Source organism: Canis aureus, chromosome 9 (genome assembly GCF_053574225.1).
Source record: "Canis aureus isolate CA01 chromosome 9, VMU_Caureus_v.1.0, whole genome shotgun sequence".
NCBI lineage: Eukaryota > Metazoa > Chordata > Mammalia > Carnivora > Canidae > Canis > Canis aureus.
The window spans coordinates 12,243,568-12,264,547 of NC_135619.1; the positions used below are offsets into that span (position 1 = coordinate 12,243,568).

General features: G+C 37.7%; 1 non-coding gene across 1 annotated transcript; it reads left to right on the forward strand.

Moving 5' to 3' along the window:
- Positions 1–1,247: 1,247 nt before the first annotated feature.
- On the forward strand, positions 1,248–1,354 carry LOC144321504 (U6 spliceosomal RNA). Its single transcript, XR_013387147.1, has one exon. It is a non-coding gene; the product is annotated as a U6 spliceosomal RNA (small nuclear RNA).
- Positions 1,355–20,980: the final 19,626 nt, after the last annotated feature.

Here is a 20,980-nt window from a genome sequence, read left to right on the forward strand (position 1 = left end):
GTAGGTGAGAGAGTTTAGGGAAAAGGCCAACAACTTGGTTACCCTTTTCAGGGGCCAGAAAATAATAGGCCAGCTGTTGATTCCTTAAGTCAAATACCTGGAATTAAGCAAAACGATGAAGAAAGAAAAACTAGTATCCCTGACATCTCCCAACACAGGAGTATTCTCACCCTTTACAGATGCATTTATCATGATCTTGACAAAATATCCTGTATTTTCTTTAAAAATAACAGTTAACATATAAATAGAGGGGCGGCAGGAGGAGGGGTGGCGCAGGCATTCAAACACCGATTACCTAATTGGAATAACTCAAGCTGAATAGGTCTGAAATTGAAATGGGCATTGTGGCAAGCATCTTGGGTGCAGACTTCATGTTTAAGTTCTTCTCAATTAAACTGTAAAAGACAAAACTCTAGTGTCATCTCCAACAGTTGAAGTAATCAAAAAGAATACTTGTTTCATCAAATTCCCTACTTCTTCTTCTTCTTCTTCTTCTTCTTCTTCTTCTTCTTCTTCTTCTGCTGCTGCTGCTGCTACTGTTGCCACTACTGGCTGGCAAGCATGTGGATCAGTCCATTTTATCCCTTTCAGTGGAATCATGTTACCTTTTTCTAGTTGAGTTGGAGTTTTCTGCAGACTTATGGAGGATTTTCTTATAATAATGCTTCGAGCTAGCTAGGTATTCACAAAATAAACAGTAATGAGGAAAATGTTCTTTCTGCTTTTTCCTCCCCAAATAAAAATGGTCTGACTCAAAAAGAGCAAGTCTCATCTTTTTGGTTTTTCTCTTTTCTATCCTGCATATCCAAATACAGTGAGGTTGCCTTGCATTTGAATGTAGAGAGGGCTGTGATAGTTCACCTATGGCACACAAATTATTTTGTTAGGGTGCCATCTGCTGGTGTCAAACTACCAAAGACTTATTTTTCTTAAAGATTAATGGTAAGCTTCTAATAACACTAAAGACTTTGAAGTTATTTGATTCAAATAGCTTTTTGTCTTTTCTCATTTATAATTACAGCATAGACTATTTTCAAACAGCTGTCTGATGCATAATTCTTTAACACTCCAATACAGTAATATAAAATGTCACTTTATTTTAAAGTTAGGAAAATGAAGGCACCAGACACAGCCTTGACTTACTGGTTCATGACCTGTTTGGATTCAGATTTCATTTTTTAGTTTCCATGGCTCCCTGACTTTTAAAAAAGTTCTGTTCAATTTTCCCCCTTAGAAAAGCAATGGAAGTGCTCACTTCGGCAGCACATATACTAAAATTGGAACGATACAGAGAAGATTAGCGTGGCCCCTGCGCAAGGATGACATGCAAATTCATGAAGCGTTCCATATTTAAAAAAGAAAAAGAAAAAAAAAGCAATTTAGTTGCTGTGTTCGTATTACATTGATTTAATCACTTAACATATCTATTCACTAAATTTGTTCTCTATGCTACGATATAAGGTGTGTGCACAATTTGTAATTTCTGTGTAAAGCAAGCTTATCATCATAGTCCAGATTATTTATGTTCAATATCAATGCAGTTCCCAAGTACTTTCTATAGGAGGTAAAGAAAAACAACTACTCTCCCCAACCACCTTCTTTTTTTGAAGTCTTTATCAACTTAGTATCTGTGTGACCTTGAGTAAGTCCTTTAACTTTCTTGTGCTTCTTCTTCCTTACTGTAAATTTCAGACAATAATAGTAATTACCTGATAGGGTTATCTATCAGGTTACTGTGAATGTTAAAGTCATACCTAGGGGCACCTGGGAGGCACAATCTGTTGGGCACCTGACTCATGGTTTCAGCTTAGGTCCTGATCTCGGGGTTGTGGGATTGAGCACCCTGCCAGGCTCCACTGGCACAGAATCTGCTTAGGACTCTCTTCTGTTTCCCCGGGCTCCCTCTCTCCCCCCTCCCATGATCCTGTGCACACAGGCTTTCTGTGTCTCTCTCTCTCTCTCTCTCTCAAGTAAACAAGTAAGTCTTAAAAAAAAAAATAGTCATACCTATAAAGTTCTTACAACAGTGCCTATAACATAGCAAACACACAATAACTGTTAGCTGCTTAACCACAGTTGATTAAGCATGTCAAAGAATGTGGGTTAATATCAATTAGACAAGTGTTGCTTTACAGTAACTTCTGGGATCCTTAACTTCCTCCCCATTGGGAGATACAAAGTGGGTATGTGTGTTTATATTTTGGAGAACAGGGAAAGAATAATTATTTTCTTACCTTTTATTCTCACTCTGTGAGCACTTAACTGGCTTGAAATCTCAACTCCCTTCAATCCTATACAAAACCTTTTATGGTCTGACTTCTGTTTATTTTTTCCATCCTCATCTCTCAATATTCTCATTTTCAAACTCGGTATTCCAGCCACAGAGAACTTCTTTCAGTTGCCTGAGTGAGCCATGCTTTCACTCTCCACACCTTTGTGCAAGCTCTTGTCCCCTGTGCCTGGAACCCCCTTCTCCTCCCAACCTGCTTCTAGTACCTGGCCAACATCTTCTTATCTCTCAGCTCTGCAGTTAAGAAGTTTTAAGTCAAGGATCGTGCTTCCGTGGGCTCCCAACACTCAGCACTCTTCTACCCCACCCTGATGCCATCACATTTCCACAGGATGGGGAGAGGTGGAATCTAGCATATTCACCACTATACTCCCAGCTTTTAGAGAAGTACAGATGCTCAGCTAAGGCTATATAAGTATTTATTTCATAGGGCCCCACAGGTGAGCACATTTATTTGGGGGCAATTGAAAGAGAAGGCTTATCTTATCTCCTGCTTACAAGATTGAATTCTATCTTAAGTAGTGAACATCTTTCTCCAGTTCCATTAGGACACCACCAGTGTTACTTTCATTCATTAATATCTCTCTTATTCACATATTTGTATATATGTACAATTAAGTACACATTAATAAAAATGAACGTGACTGAGGTTTTTTGTATGCATGTAGGAATCTATTTTTAATTTCTACATTGGCAAATCATAACAATTATCTACTTAACAATAAGAGTTTTCACTAAAAAATTATATGTATAACAATATATTCCACAAATATGTATTGAGTACTACTGTTTGCCAGGTACTCTTCCAGGCACCAAGCAAAGCAGACAGGAATTCTTAACCTCTTAACTGAGCTCTATGATTTTGCTTAAGTTTTTCTGTATCTGCCATGAGAAGGGAAACCAAAAAGGTAGTCCAGCACCCTGGGGCTTGCAAGAAGGGGAGCTGTTACTCTTCCTGCCTCTAAAGGGAAAGGGAAGGAGTGAGTAGTTCCCTGAATTCTGGTCAGGTGACTGCAGCAGGAAGGCTGCCAGACGGAATCAGCCTTCAGGAGGGGATTTAGTTGGCATGGCACGCAGTGTAACTCTGGAGAGAGGGCCCAGCAAGTCAATTCTAAGACCCCACTTCTTGGGCAGCCCCGGTGGTGCAGCGGTTTAGCGCCGCCTGCAGCCCAGAGTGTGATCCTGGAGACCCTGGATCAAGTCCCATGTCAGGCTCTCTGCATGGTGCATGCTTCTCCCTCTGCCTCTGTGTGTGTGTGTGTGTCTATGAATAAATACATAAAGTCTCTAAAAACAAAAATAAGACCCACGACTTCCTCCTGCCTTTTGCTGTTTCCTTGCACTGGCTGAAGCCAAGTGAGGCCAGAGGACAGGAAGCCCAGAGCTCAGACTCCTGGAGCACAGAACAAGGAACAGCAGAGTGAACCTGGAAGGACAAATGGAACATATCCAGGGCTAACCCTGATCAAGAACTCGTTAATTATTATTTTTTAGTCTCTCAATCTTTTCTAAATGCAAAGCATTCTTTCAAATAATTGGCAGATTTTGTGTTGCATGATTGGTGCCACCTGTTGGACATTGGGACTTTTTTTTTAAGATTTTTTATTTATTTATTAGAGAGAGAGAGAGAGAGAGACACGCAGGGACACAGGCAGAGGGAGGAGCAGGCTCCATGCAGGGAGCCCAATGTGGGACTCGATCCCGGGTCTCCAGGATAACACCCTGGGCTGAAGGCGGCGCGAAACCACTGAGCCACCGGGGCTGCCTGGGGCTTATTTTTCATAAACCCATGCATTTAAATAAATATTAATGTTCTGTATATTTGCTCTTCTTTTTTCTATCAAAAGGAGAGAGTTAAGTGATTTAATGTGAACAAGTAAACATGTTCTAGATTGTGACTCTGAGGCTCACGTCAGAATTTAAAAGGAAAGAACACCAACAGGGTTTGAAATTCTGTGACTGTGGAAGAACCAATGATGATGCCAATTCCATGCAACTTTTCTGAGCTTCTCTTGGAGCTGCTGCAGAAGCAGCTGTGGCTATGTGCTGTAGTTCCTGGCCTGAAAAGCCAGGCCGAGGGAAAATTACACACAAATAGAAAAAGAGTTACTGAGGTCCCCTGGCATCTTTGAAGAGAGGATGGTTTCTTTTAATGGTGGAAGTTCAATCTGAAGATATCTAAAATCCAAAGACACAAAATGCAAGAACACTATATTAACCTTTACATCACACGACTCATTTATCTGTCATTTGTTATATCATTTTTCTTTAAAGCCTTATTAGAACTTTGCTTCGTGCCATACGGAAGATGTGTCCTCTCATAGGAACTGCTATTTTTCAGTCATTTATAAGTCAGGAGGATACCCTTGTTATATGGTCAGCTTTTTTTCAGACCAACTTAGTCAATTGCTTCTTCCTCAAACCACACCCTTTGCACTTCCCTGTCCCCAGGAAATATCAATTACTTAATCTAACAGCTTGGTACATAACACCAACCATGTTTTCCACGTTGTGAGGTTACCAGCCTGTAATGGCTATCTTCTAGAAGTCAAAAATCCAATAGTACTTGGGAACGCTATGCCTTACAAATTGGTACTGTAAAATTTTCACAGCATTGTCATGTGCATTTTTGAAATTGGATGCTCATGATACTCTTCGCAGTAAGACTCTATAAAAAATTAGAAAGCCAAGAAGGTGAGTTTCTAAAACAAATCAATATATGAATTTAGGATCTGTGGTGCTCCCTCTCTCTGACAAATAACTGGTGCTCCTATGATTGTCAGAAACCTTGGCTTCTATTCCTGGTGAGTCCATAATGAGTGACTTTCCTTGAACCTCAGCTTCATCTTCTGCACAATGGAGGACTGGGCCAGATGCTTTGGTTCTTCCAGAGACAAGCTTCTACAGAATTATCTCTGTGAGTTTTGACATATTGGCCCTTTGTTTTTTTAATCTTCCAGATTAAAATCTACTTGAGGGTTGAGTCCTCACTATCCAGCATAGTGTTTGCAAAATGCATATAGGAAGTCAATTAATATGTGCAAGACTGAACATTTTGCTGAACTGTTTAAGCATCACCAGGCCTCTAGAACTATTTTAAAACATTTTGTAACTTCTACGATGTTATGTTTTCAGCTGTTAACAATGTACAAAGATGTAGGTCAATGGAGTGTTTGAATGTTTTAGAAAACTTGGCCAGGGTTAGAACTCTCCATTTGATTAGCTTTCTAGAAAGAAGATTCAAGTATATTTATCTCGATTGGACAAAAGAACATATTTGCATCTCATACTTTAGCTAAAATTTTACCTAGAAATCAGACATTTGGTTCATCTTTAACTAACACCCTTTTTAAAGATGACCCTGTGCAAGTGCAATGGACTGAAAGCTTGTCCCCCCTGCACCCCTAAATTCAATGTTGAAGCCCTAAGGCCCAATGAGGGTACTTAGAGGTGGGGCCTTTGGGAAGTAATTAGGTTTGGATGAGATCACAGCACTGGAGCTCCCATGATGGGATTGGTGCCTTTATATGGGCATGGGGAGACCAGAGCTCTCTCTCCACATTGTGAGGATACAGCAAGAAGGTGACTGTCTATAAACAAGGAAGGGGACCCTCCCCAGAAACCAAACTTACTGGCATTTGGATCTTGGGACTTCTCAGCCTCTAAGACTATGAGAAATGAAATTCCTCTCTTTAAGCCACTTGGTCTATGGTGTTTTTGTTATAGCAGCCCAAACTGACAAAGGCAGCAGGTATATCTGGTTTGTACACAAACAAAACAGAATCTCATGGTTAAGAATTCGAGTTGGTAATGGATTCTTTTACAAGTACACTGAAGGAGTAAGAGATCTAACAATATAATAATAAGGAGGGACCGCATAGAATCCTGACACCAATGGCAGAAATTACCAACTCTGAGCAATCCACAACCTAGACATATTCCATAGAGATATTTCTAACCCAAAGCAGAACACTTCAGAGTTTGCCAGACTGTGAGCTTTGATGCTGAACTCAAACTTTTCTAGACTGGGAATTATGTCTTATTGTTCTCCTATAAATCCTCAGAGAAAATGGGCTTTCTATAAATGCTCCTATATATATATATATATATGTAAAAGTATACACTCTTTAGTATTATCTTGGCTGAATCAAGTCAAAGCAGGCAGAAATATATTCCTGGTTTATTTTCATACTCTCTACAAAGAATATACTATCTTTGTTAGAAACAGTAGGTTTTCCTCAAACACTGACAAAATGAATGCATATGTCAAGGTGTGTGAATGAGAGAGAGAGAGAGAAAGAGACAGGGAAATCCAGTTAAGCCAGTTCAACACAAATATTCTTATTTTAATAATATAACGAGCTTCTCAAAATGAAGTACAACTACATTATATCAAGTACAACCAAATCATATATGACCTAGTATTGGGACAGGAACCCCTTCATAAGCCAGAGCCACTACCTGCCCATTTATTCTGGCTTTTCTTATCCATTTGTCTCTCTCCAACTCTTCTTTCCTCTCTTTCTGTCTTCTTTCTCCCTTTCTCTCCCATCTTCCCATGTTCTTCCTAACTGCTTAAGTTATATGGTAGGTTTCCTATCAGTACATAGGAAACCTGTGAGTTTTTTGTTTCCTGGGATTTAGAAGTGTTTTATCACTGGTTATTCCAAACTTCCTAAAACATATCCCCAAATATAATACTTTTGTAGCAGGACACAATTTCTGTGAGGTCCCAGAAAACCTCACCTTTAACTAAAAATATTTGAGCCTAATTCCAGACCCCAGTTCACATCAACTCTTTGTGGTGAAGGATCAAGCCTTCAGCTCAGATTTCGGGATTATCTATCTAGACAAGCAGAACTTCTACATTCCTAAGTGAGTGGTACATTCTAGTAAGGCAAAAACTTAGTATCTGGAACTGGAAATTCTTAACCTTTAAGTGCACAATCTTATCCTGCTCTTATAGACTCCAAAAGCTGAAATGTTTTCATTAACAAAATAATCAAAACCATGCCAGCTCAAGTAGGCACTGTTCTTCCAGCTGCTCTCATAAGCTTAACCCATTAACCAAGGGATTGTAATGTACCCATTACCTCATTCTCAATCTATCTTGGTTTCTCTCCTTTTCTCTGAAAATTTTACATCTCCCATCTCTCTTTCTTTGGCCATTCAACAAAAGGCTTGGTCCTGAACTTTAGCTCCCAATTTCCTGGTCTTGAGTTGCTTGATTCCTATTGTTTGGAATAACTATGAGATATAGATAGAGATAGAGATAGAGATAGATAAAGAAAGAAAGAAGAAAGAAAGAAAGAAAGAAAGAAAGAAAGAAAGAAGAAAGAAAGAAAAGAAAAGAAAGAAAGAAAAGGAAAAGAAAAGAAAAGAAAGAAAAGAAAAGAAAAGAAAAAAGAAAAGAAAAGAAAAGAAAAGAAAGAAAAGAAAAGAAAAGAAAAGAAAAGAAAAGAAAAGAAAAGAAAAGACTGCAGCTAAGAGGAATTTTGGAAAGAAAAGACCTGAATTCCAAGCCTGGTTATGCTGTATTCTATCTCTACATGATTTCTTTGATCTTCAGCCTTCTAGGGGGACTCCATTCCAGTTTTTGACTGGATGCTAATTCTCAGAGTGGGTCCTGATGGCCACACCTGCTCACTGGTTCCATACCACCTCCTTCTGCAGGAACAGGAGAAGATCATAGCCCCCATTAGTGACCTCCAAAGCCACCACCACAGTGGGAGATTCGCACTTCCCGTGCTGAATGTGACTGCACCATCATCTTCGGGGCAACTGGAATAGGCAAGGCAGCTGTCCTGAAGAGCATTTTGGAGGACAAGGAGAACCCCCAGGCCCACACCGAGAAACTTTGCTGGTTCCTGGATGGCCCAACTCCTGACTGGGCCCTTCAAGAAGCATTCCACCTTGTAGGAGGCCCACACCGCAGAGGGCACCACAAACTGTCCTAGTGAGCAGGGACCTTCCCAGGCTGGGTCCCACTGTCACCACCGCACCAGGCTTTGCTTTTCAAAAAACTCCCTGGAAGGCCACAGGGCCAGCTGCCAGCCCTGCAGCGGGAGTGGGTGGTGTTGGGGTTGGGGGGGGGTGGTGCTCAGACCACGGGTCAGGGCTCTGGGTGACCAGATATTGAAGGTAGCATTTGCTTAAAAAAAGAAAAAAGAAAAGAAAAGAAAGAAACAAAAATAAAGAAACAAAAAGAAAAGAAAAGAAAGCTGTGTATCAGTTTCTTTGTGAATATGTGAGGGAGAGCACAGACCAGCACCAGCAGAGTATGCAGCATGTAGCGTACAGATTACTACAGGTAGCACTAATACTGCCATTACTATTCTAAATTAAATTCAGTAAAGAATATTTAAGTAAATTCTAATGAGGATATTCATAAGACTACCAGCAGCATATTTCATAAGCTCTAAGAAAGTCACTCAGGGCTTAATTACTTTTCATAAAAAAAAATAAACTGCAATGACCACTTAAGAATGGTCTTTACTGTCCTGGAGGCAGTAGTACATGGTCTTGTCTTGTCTAAGCATTTCTATAGTCATACTTAATCTACAACAAAACATCTACCTTAGCAATGAAAATTAGAAAAGATTATTTAACAAAATCAGTCTTACTTCCTCTAAGTATGTTTGGATATTAATTCAAAGGAGTTTTGATTTAGGGCTTCCAAATAGCCACATATTTCTGTAACATTGTAAAAGGTGATGCTATTTTCTGTAATTTTCTAAAATAAAGTGTTTGTTTTGTATTATTTATAAGAGCTACCTGATTCCAAGTGAGACCAAAGAAAAAAACAAACTTGGGTGCACTGTAATTTGTTTGCACAGGAACATAGGACTTATTGATTGCTGCAATTTGACTTACTGCATATACAAACATCCTTAGGGAACAATAAAAAATCAAATGCACTACTTTGCCAAGTAATATTGAGGTAGCAACATGAGTAGCCAGGGAAATATGTTCCGAGTTTAATGGCTCCCTCTGTCACCACCTAACTCTTCTGGCAAGTTTTACAAGCAGAAGTTTTTACCCTCTGAATCAGGACACAGTGTTTTATGGTCTCTGGTAAAAGTTGTATCGCAAGAGGGGCATCTGGGTGGCTCAGTCAGTTAAGCAACTGCCTTTGGCTCAGCTGGTGATCTTGGGGTCCTGGGATGGAGCCTGCTCCCTGCTACCTGCTCAGTGGGGAGTCTGCTTCTCCCTCTGCCCCTCCCATCTCCCAACCCCCCTGCTCATGCCCTCTCTCTCAAATAAATAAATAAAATCTTTAAGACAAAAGCTGTATCACAACTCATCTGTTGCCAATAATTATAGAAATTGATGTACATTTCCAAGAAATTAGAGTAGTTTTAAGTTCATCCCTACAACGTCACTCTTGCTCCCAATTTGCATGCTTTTCATGACAGGAAGAGAAATAGGTGGAGTCTCCAAAGAAGGGAACCAGCATTTATTGAAAACCTGTGTACTCACTTAAAATTACATGAAAATGCATATTTAGAGAAGTTTGAAGGGATATCAAAATTTTGAAAAGATAATGGGATTGTGCTTAATATGATTTTTTTCTTTATATGCATCAGTACTTCTCATTTTCCAACAATAAAAATACATTGCTTGTAGTAATGCTTGTTGATTTTTACAGTATGCCCATGTGCCCATCTACATTTCCAAGCCTCCAGGCCTCTCCATAAGATCATGTGACTATGTCTCAGCTATCAAATATTAGGGGAAGTGATGTGTTACTTCATGTCCTAGAAAATAAAAATTGAGTATATTTTCTATTGTGTGCTATCTCCCATTTGTGCTGCTAGAAACCCAGGATCTCTAGGTCTCTGCTTGGAAAAGAGCCTTGCCAGCTTTACATCAGACTGTAATATGAGCAAGAAATAAGACTTTTTAATGTTAAGCCACTGAGATTTGGGGGTTTATTTGTTATCACAGCATAGTCTTTGCTACCCGGACTAATACCGTTGTGTATTTTTAATATTTCCCTATTTCATGTTCGTGAGTTCACTTGAGGCAAGAATAATTATTTGAGGAATATATGGAAGCTGACAACTAGAGACATTTAAACTTGCCAAAATAGAAAATGGTTGAATTGGGATTGAAATCAAGCAATCATCTGAACTATTTTTTTTAACCTAAAAGTATTCCTTTATTATATCACATATAATGTGACTTGCATGTGAATGGAGCTACTATTTTTACATCAAATCTCCCTGATATGTAACAAAAGTGATTCCTTTTATCCTTTTTTATCCTTATGTTTTTCAACATATCCCTGCTATGACCATCCTCACTGCTCAAGTAAAGCTTCCTATCCCATGAGGAAAACAATCCGACCTCCCCATTTCAGAGTTAAAATTTAACAAGATACTATACTACAATTTGCTTCCAATGTATAGCAGAAAACAATCTATCCTCTACAAAATCTCTTCCTCATTTCTGTTAAAACTGATGGGTAGTTGGGAACAAATATAGGGCAGAAACTTGTGTGTCCTGGCTACTTGGTGGTTCTGGAGGGACTTGGTCCTTTTTTGGACACATAAGGCAAATAATTATTGAGAGCCCATCATGTAAAAGAAGCACTATGGACTTAACATCAAGAGAATCTGTACTTTGGGTTGGTTTTCCAATAATAGAGATAGAATTATATAATATCTCCCTGTGTTTTCTCTTACAGCCAAGGCTGTGTGTTTTCACATGGCTCCTTTACTACTGGTATAACTTCGGGAAAGTCCCTTCTTTTTTTGGGGGGGCGGGGGGGAAGTCCCTTCAATTGAATAACATGAGTATATAAGCAGTCTATCAACTTTATCACCACTGTATTTCAACTGAGTCAAAAGTGTATCTTATTTTAAAGGAAAAAATATTGGCAGCCCAGTTGGCTAGTGGTCTAGCACTGCCTTCAGCCCAGGGTGTGATCCTGGAAACCTGGTATCGAGTCCTATGTCAGGCTCCCTGCATGGAGCCTGCTTCTCCCTATGCCTGTGTCTCTGCCTCTCTCTCTCTCTCTCTCTGTCTCTCATGAATAAATAAAGTCTTTTTAAAAATTAAGAAAATTTAGCCCAGCTATTCTTTGCTAACTTTTAATAGCATCTCCTATATTTTGAGAAATAAAATACAGCTTGAGAGTGTTAATTGCTATGAAACCTAGCTAGCTTATTGTCTTAGGGAACTAGTGACTTGGAGTGGCAAAAAAACAAAACAAAACAAACAAACAAAAAAAAACCCCACTGTTTATGCCTAAGAAAGAGCCCTAAAACAAAGATGATGTTCCCTGAGTAGCTTCCAAGGCAAATGTTTGAATATTTTGTAGATTTATGAACATAGGAAAATCAAATTTCATATGAAAAGGAATCAGGAGATGAAACAAAAGAATAATGAAATATACAGTAATTATTCTCTTGCAAGTAACCCAAATTTCTCAAAACTGAATCTGTACCACACTAGTTATCTGGCAATGGCTACTGAACCTCTGGAGACATTTTAAAAATTCATTTCTCCAGCACATTTGTTTCTGATGGATTGAATTAGAAAATATAGAAACTAAGGCTGAGCCTAAGCACTTATGGATATTTGGGTTTGAGTTCTACAGAATGTTGTCTTATTTATCCATATGTATATACTCAATATGCAATGCCATGAGTTTTATTTTCTGTTAAAACCTTAGTGAAATGCTAAGATTATGCTAATATTCAGACTGTCAAGAGTAAGAACCCTTTTCTTATTTTTATTAACATTTATTTTATGTCAAAATAATTACTGTAGCAACATGTGGGGGGAAAAACACATTTAGACAAGGTCCAGAAAAAGTTATTAAGCAAATACATCAGTCTGCAATAATTTATCAGATAGATACTCATCTTGGGCATGATCATCTTTTTGTCAAGATCATTGTCAAGATCATTCAGGTTTATTCTAATGTATTTTCATGCTGGTGTTGCTATTAATTAAATATATAAGAATATCTAGCCATTTTAACAGGAAGTCTTCAAACCACAGTGCAGATGGAGTCATGCAAAGAACCGCAATGACCACAAGGTGGCAAAGTATACAAATCTACATAGTTAAGATGGGCTCTTCCAGAAGAAAAAAAATGTCTTTCGGCATGGGGGAGGGGGTAGGGGTAAGGCTTCTCATGACTGTCTGCTGGCTAGAGAATAGCAAAATTATACTAATTTCTCAAAATTTGGTAATTACTCCAAATTCCTGGTTCTTGAGATGAATGTGTGTATCATGATACTATTCTAATTTGTTATAAATTTTTTTCTTTTAGAGCAAAATTTAATTTCTTAAATCCTAAACATATATTTTAAAGGCAAAATTATCGGGTCCTCTCTTACAACATTTTAAATCTATTTGATGTGTATAAAACGAGTCAGTCGGCAAGTAGGCGTTATTGCTACACAAATTCAGAACCATGATGTGATTGTATGATTAGCGCTAGTTATCACAGAATTACAGTTATTTATATTTCAAAAAAATTTGGTTTAGAGAAGCTAGATTATAAGATTTCTGAATATTGTTGTTCCCAAAACTCTGTGCTTTGGTTTCTCTTTTCCCTGTAATGTACTTTGAATGATCAACCAGTTTTCAATGACCTATAAAATAATGACTCTTAGATCTACATCTGAAGTCCTGGCTTCCTGAGTCCTCAACCAGAAAATCTAAAAGAGCCATCTGGATATGCCATACACAGTTTATATTTAATATATTTAAATCTGATCTCATTATCTTCCTCCCAAAATGCCTACTCTTTTCATCTGATTTCTCTTTTGGTGATCTAGTGGACTGTGACATCCAAGTCAGAAACCTAGGACTGCTTAATAGATATCTCTCTCTCTCTCTCTCTCTTTTTTTTTAATTTCCCTGTACCCTTCATGGTCTGGAGCCTTCCTGCTTCTGTCCCTCTTCCATGGCCTCACCCCAAATCCACCATGTTCTCTCACCCTTTGCTTATGCTCTTTTTTGTTATCTAGCTGGTTCTCCTAGGGTTGCAAACTGACATAAGCCTTCTGGAAAGTTTTTGCAATAATGTATTAAGTACCTTAGAAAATTCACATTCTTGTATTTGTCAATTCCACTTTTAAAAAGGAAATCATCAAAAAGTTGGTCTGATATTTATGTAAATATTATTGATAATAGCAAAAAAAAAATCCCAGAAAACTCAGAGAAATAGTAAAAATGAATTACAGTAAAAAAACCTAAGAATGTTGTATAGCTAGCTATGTCAACAGCACTTTCAAATAATGCTATTATTTAGAAAAAAAATGTTCATTGTATCACATTGAAGAAAAACCAAAGACTCTACAGCCAAACTACCTGGTTCATATCTTAGCTTTGTCACTTTCTCACTACAAGTTATTTTTTCTCTCTGCTCCTCAGTTTTCTCATCTATAAAATGGGAATTATAGTAATAGATCTGTTTTGAGGATTATATGAATTAATGCATGTGAAGTGCTGACTGCGGCTGATACATAGTAAGTGCTAAATAAAAGCCTGCTAATGCTATTGTTCAGGACTGGAGTTCTGGTGCTATGAAACCACTGACATCTTCTGTTGACAATGAAACCACTGACATTTTCTGTTGACAATTGTTTTGATCCACACCCCTTGATTAATTCTCGATGCTAATGTGGTATCAGGAAAATGATGAGGCGAATTATTAAACCAAGTTAAAATCATTCACCTTTGGTGAAATTGTTTATAATTCAATAGAGAAATTGTTTATAATTCAATAGAGCAAATTTGTTACATCTCAGTAACTGAACTGTTAAAGCACAATAATCTCCTTAGAGAAAGGTTTTGAAGACATTAGCCTCAAACTGAATGTTCTAGACAAAAGCAAGGTTTCATATTCCAGCTTTTGTTCTTGAAATAGAAACCATGATACACTTTTCCCAAATGAATATTAATGAATATAATTAAAAGCACATTATAATAGTCTACTGATTTACTCTGAGAGTGGCTGAAAATTCCTTAGATCACAACCTAACTTAGAAGTAGGTATGAAGGGCCTCATCTTTCCTGTGTTAATTATCTTCTGATATAAAAAATAGATAATTTTAGTTTGCTTAGCCAATTGGCTAGAAATTACTGATACCTGTGATATTGTAGGTCAAGACTTAAGACTTTAATATCTTCTTATCCCTTATTAAAATCAACAAACTGGGACTTCTTCCAGAATATAGAATATTAATCTACAAAAATATATGTTGAAATAAGTAAACATCCAGGTGAATATAGGTAAGTTTTAATTCTCCAGCTGTGGAGTTACTCATTCAATTGAAAAAAAATTGTGAGTGTTATATTTTATAAATTAAAATTTAACTGATTTTTGAACATCCAAAAGAGCTCAGCTAAAATTGATTTTACTTGTGATGAAAGTATCTGCTAACCATAACAGCAATCATACATAGTAATATAAAGAATAGTCTCAAGGGTAAAAAAGAAGTTGCTTTCAAATTTTCAGAGCACCATTCTCATTCTCATTGATAGGTAGCTAGCTTTGCTAAAATTATAATATATACTAAAATGTAGCTAGATTTTCACGTATTTTTTTGCCATTTCATGCTTACCCTAATTCAGTGAAATTTTTCTAGAAAAGTTTTTGTGGCTTTTTTTCCAACTCGGTTCATTATCCATTTTCTGAGCTGTGGTGGGTTGACTTGTGGTCTTAAAAAGATATGTCTTTTTGTAAATAAGGCTGTAATAAACATAGGGATGCATATATCTTTTTGAATCAGTGCTTTCATTTTGTTTGGGTAACTTCCAATTACTGGATCATATGGTAATTCTATTTTTAATTTTCTGAGGAACCTCCATACTGTATTCCACAGCTGTACCAATTTGCATTCCCACCCATCATTTACAATAGCGAAGATATCGAAGTAACCCAAGTGTCCATCCATAGATGAATGGATAAGGAAGATGTGGTATATATCTACAATGAAATATTACCCAGCCATAAAAAAGAATGAGTTCTTGCCATTTGCAAAGAAATATGGATGGACCTAGAGGGTATAATGCTAAGTGAAATAAGTCAGTCAGAGAAAAACAAGTACCATGTGATTTAACTTGTGTGGAATTTAAGAAACAAAGCAAATGAACAAAGAAAAAAAGAGACAAACAAAAACCAGACTCTTAAATATAGAGAACAAATTGGTGGTTGCCAGAGGGGAGGTAGGTGGGAGGAAGGGTGAAATATATAAAGGTGATTAAGAGTACACTTACTGTGATGAGCACTGAGTACTATATAGAAATTACTGAATCAGTATGTTCTATACCTGAAACTTATATAAAACATTGTAAAAAAAAAAAACATTGTAAGTTAATTATGCTTCAATTTTTAAATATTGTCCAAAAAAAAAAAGATATGTCTATATCCTAATTTCTCAAATCAGTGAATGTGACCTTATCTGGAAAAATGGTCTTTGAAGATGTAAAGTGAGACCATCTCTCAAAGTGAGACCATCCTGGATTAGGGTAGGCATTGAATTCAGTGATATCATATCCTTATAGAAACACACAGAGAATGGGATGTCTGGGTGGCTTAGTGGCTGAGTGTCTGCTTTTGGCTCAAGGTGTGACCCCAGAGTCCCAGGATTGAGTCCCACATCAGGCTTCCTGCATGGAGCCTGCTTCTCCCTCTGCCTATGTCTCTGTCTCTGTCTCTCTCTCTTTCTCATGAATAAATAAATAAAATCTTGAAGAAAAGAAAAGAAAAGAAAAGAAAAAAGAAACACACAGAGGAGCCACACAAAGTAGAAGGTCATGTGAAAAATGAGGTAGCGATTAGAATTATGCAGCCACAAACCAAGGAATGCCTAGAGCCACCAGAAGCTAGAAGAAGAAAGGAAATATTCTCTACTAGAGCCTTCAGGGGGAGCACAGCTCTGTCTACATCTTGATTTTGGACTTTTGGACTACAGCACTATGAGAGAATACATTTCTGTTGTTTTAAGCCACCAAATTTTTGTTAATGTAGTCCTAGAAAATTAATATATGAACAGTCTCTAAAAATTCATTAAATAGAAGAATTAGTTGGCTAAATATTTGAAAATTTGTTGATTTTTTTCATTAAAGGTCTATTAGTATCAGATTTTTATTTCTTTGGAAAGAATATTTTCAATATAATTTTACCTGAATTGATTAAACAAGTAAATTTAAGTCTTTCTTATTTATATTTGCTGCTTATAGCTTATTAGAAGATTGAATGTGGAACATATACTTTTTAAGTAGGCTTATACCCAACCTGGAGGTTGAACTCAAGACCCTAAGATCAAAGGTGGCATGCTCTACTAACTGAGCCAACCAGGCGCCTCCTGAACAATATTTGATATGAGTTTTCTAAGAGCATTTCCCACCCAATCTAACTCTTCTTGCTACAATGATGGTTTCATTTCTGGAGATATTTTGGGTAAAATCAAATTATAATTTGGGGCCACTTTAATCTTTAGTCCTACAATCAACTGGCTTGACTCTAGCTGGTAGGGTAGTGAAACAATTCCTCCTTGATTGGTCACTTGAGCTTGAGAAATGAAAAAGGTCCATCAAAAGATTTCTGGTCCCATATCTGATCTCAAACTTTTCTCCTCTCCATCATACCATCGGACAGGGATGCCATGAGAAATAGGGAGAGAAGGAGGGGGAGGAAGGGAAGAAGAGAGAGAGAGACAGAGCAAGAGACTGAGCAAGTAAGCTGAGTTCTTCTGCCTAAGAAAGGTAGCAGGAACTGAGATATGTACAGTTAGGTTGAAAGAGTAATAAGCAGGACATGGACATGAGTTTGACCCTGTGAGAAAGGCTAAAGAATTTCAAAGATGTGAAGGGTGTCTAACATTTCATTTTATTCTGTCTGCTATGATGCAACTCCATACCATTATCCATAAACAAAACAGCCAACATTTATTAGATGTTTGCTGTATACCAGGGAGTTTACTTTCATATGTTCACTTTATGCTCTTAACAGTTCAATGAAGTAGGAACTATTATGAACCCAATCTTCAGGAAAGGTTTACAAAGCACAGATGCCTCGTAAAGTGATAATTTAGGGAAATTAAAGACTATGTTTCACATTTGGGTAAATACAGACTAGAAAAAAACACAAGGAGATCAAAAATATTTTTTCATAAGTAGGAAGAGATATCATACTGGGAGAAATATCAGACTACCCCAAGAATTTCCAGGAAATCCTGGACCAAACACAGGGTTTCCTACCTCACGAAGAACATTTATTAATTTTTACTGGATAGAGTGGCTCAACCAGTTAGAAAAACTTAAATATATTTAGGCAACTGATAACAGAAGGCTATAAGCCAACATTGATGGACTAGTTCAGAGAACATGATACATATATCTAATGACTTAATTTTCTTTTCTGTATTTTTTGAGTAATCTTTTTTTTAAAGATTTTATTTATTTATTCATGATAGATATATATATAGAGAGAGAGGCAGAGACACAGACAGAGGGAGAAGCAGGCTCCAGGCCAGGAGCCTGATGAGGAACTCGATCCCGGGATTCCAGGATGGCGCCCCGGGCCAAAGGCAGGAGCCAAACCATTGAGCCACCCAGGGATCCCCCAGTATTTTTTGAGTAATCTTATTAGCATTTTTGTTAGAACAAACTCAATTATATGTCTCAGTTTTCTAATTCTGTAAATACTTTTGTTTCTACAATATTGAGATTTGGATCTATTAGGAAAAAAGGGCAAAATAGAAAAGAAAAAGTCTTGAACAAATTTGGATAGGTTTTTCTGATTAAATGTTGTAGAACTTTATCACAAGGAACACTATCTCCACACTGTAGACAGTTCATTTCTCTAAGAACACAGTTAGTGCTTGCTGCAATACATTTTTTTTTTTTTGCTGCAATGCATTCTTATATTAAGATCTAATTCTAGATACTTAAGGAAACCTCCAGAGAAGTTGGCTGATTGTTATGTGTAACCAGACATCGATGTTTATGCAGCATGTGAGTGAAAAAAAATATTAATTAGTAGGGTGTTGATTGAGCTGATTAAAAGTAAGCTGTTTGTCCCTGAGTTGTGTAATAAGGTAAGTAGCCAATCTTGTGCTGGGTCACACTTACTTCCACTCCCTTTCTCTTTTGTCTTCACTGTCTTTTATCTGCCAAGGACTGAGACTGCTACACTGTTCCTCAAGGACCTCCAGTCCCCTGGGAAGCCCCACTCAGGCCAGAACCTTACCTGGCCTGTGATCTTCCTCTGCTGCAGCAGGTTTTGAGCTCTTCATCATGGAACTGGGGGGAGCTTACTCTCCAAGCCTAAAATTGGAGAGGAAAGAAATAAATATAAATACCAGCTTTCAGGCAGATGCGACATTAGTTCTGGGGAACTTTCTCTAGGACTTTGTCTCTTACAAACACAACCTTACTTAAAATGCCAGGCAAACATTTTAGAAATGCTAAGAATCTCTGAAGGAAGACAATCACATCAGGGACCCTGTGTTCTAATTAATTTCACCTTTTATTTTTTTAATTAAATTCTCAAACCAGTGGGGTAAACAATCAGGGTTTTTATTTTAATTTCCAATCTAGAGCAATAGGTATGCTTTTGGAAATATAGTAGAAATGAATTACTATAAGAGTAAAATAAAAACAAGGAAAAGAACACATACCCACTTTTTAGTTATTATATTCAACAACAGAAAGACTATCAAATTGCCATAAAAATGTCTAAACACGTATAGTTTCTGTACTCATCTTGTGGTGCCCCAAGACCATCCCAACTCCACAGATGTCATTTTTTAGAGGACTACGTTAGGGCCCCTGAGTAGCTCAGTTGGTTAAACGTCTGTCTGCCTTTGGCTCAGGTCATGACTTCAGGGTCCTCATATGAGTCCTGCCTTGGGCTCCCTGCTCAGCAGGGAATCTGCTTCTTCCTCCACCACTCCTCTCTGCTCCTGATCTCTCTCAAATCAATCAATCAATCAATCAATCAATCAATCAATCAATCTTATAGGACTGCAGTAGTGTCTTTTTTTTTTTTTTTGCAGTAGTGTCTTTAATATTTTATTTATTTATTCATGATAGTCACACAGAGAGAGACAGAGAGGCAGAGACACAGGCAGAGGGAGAAGCAGGCTCCATGCAGGGAGCCCGACGTGGGATTCGATCCCGGGTCTCTAGGATCGCGCCCCGGGCCAAAGGCAGGCACCAAAACGCTGCGCCACCCAGGGATCCCCTGCAGTAGTGTCTTGATTGGGGTTTTAATATTACAGATAAGTGAAAGCTATGGATTTTTTCTAATTAAAAATTTTTTTGACAACAGGGACTGATTCTAACAGAAACCTCTAATTAAAAAAAAAAAAAGGAAAGAAACCTCTTATCTTCCATATGCCCTTCTACTTAACATTAGAGCTTAAAAATATGAAAGGAAAGGAGAAATGTGTGAATAAATCCAGCTGATACACATACATATTTAAAGGATCAATGGACTTTAAAATTGTTTTGATTCCCACAATATTTTCTCAGTTTTTCTGAGAAGTGGCCAAATCACCTCTTTGCCAACTTATCTTTTCCTAATTTAACCTTGGGGTAAAACAAACTATGCTTGCAGCTATAGCAGCTATACTATGTTCTCCCATAGATACATAATACCATCCACACTAAAATAAAATAACAACAGAAAATAGAAATAGAGAAGTAAATACCGGTGTATGATTAAGGGCTTGATCTCTGGAGCCAGACTATATAGATTCAAATCCTGACCCATCAGTTATTTATTAGCTGTGTGACCTTGGGTAAACTGCTTAATTTCTTTGTACCTCAGCCCCCTATCTGTAAAGTTAAAAATATATAACACCTATTATACAAACCTTCACAGAGTTATGGCAGAGTTAAACGAAATGCTTGAGTTTTTGGCAACTTTGCTACTTAAATCTTATAGATTATTATCGTTTGGACACTTGTTTTAAGCTTTAGACTAAAGCACACTTTCAAGATTGGTTTGATGACTAGAATTCAAGAAATCTAAATCTGGTTTCTGGTTTCATTCAAAATGGAGTAAACACACTCCACCCTCCTTCTTCGCTTGAAAGAAACTCAAACCCCTGGACATACTGCACACAGCAGCTATCTGAGGACTTTAAAAAGTAAAATGGTAGCAGGCAGACTGGGGAAGGGAACCAGAAGTTGTAGTAGCACCAAATCAGTAATGAGTTTCCCATTTTTTTCTTCTTTGGTATCTCTTGGCAATGAACTCAAAAGCAGCCTGGAAGTTGAGACTGTGCATTGAATGTGAATAGAAAGGCCTCTGAGAGAGAAGCTATTTAGCTAATGAGCCTGAACCCCTTCCCCCCACCGGTGTCAGAGAAACTGAGGGAAAATACTCTGTGCTTTTTTTCTATGATTTTTCTCTCCAGGTAACCCTTAAACAGCAGTGATAGCAATGGTAAAGACTGCTTGGCAGGCACTTAACACTCAGAAGATGGAGAATATTAAAAATAGCAAAAGGAGTTAAAGGGGAAAGGAGAGAAAATGAGTGGGAAATATCACTGAGGGCGACAGAACATGAGAGACTCCCAACTCTGGGAAACGAACAAGGGGTAGTGGAAGAGGAGGTGGGTGGGGGGTTGGGGTGATTGAGTGATGGGCACTGACGGGGGATTTGACGGGATGAGCACCGGGTAATATACTATATGTTGGCAAATTGAACTC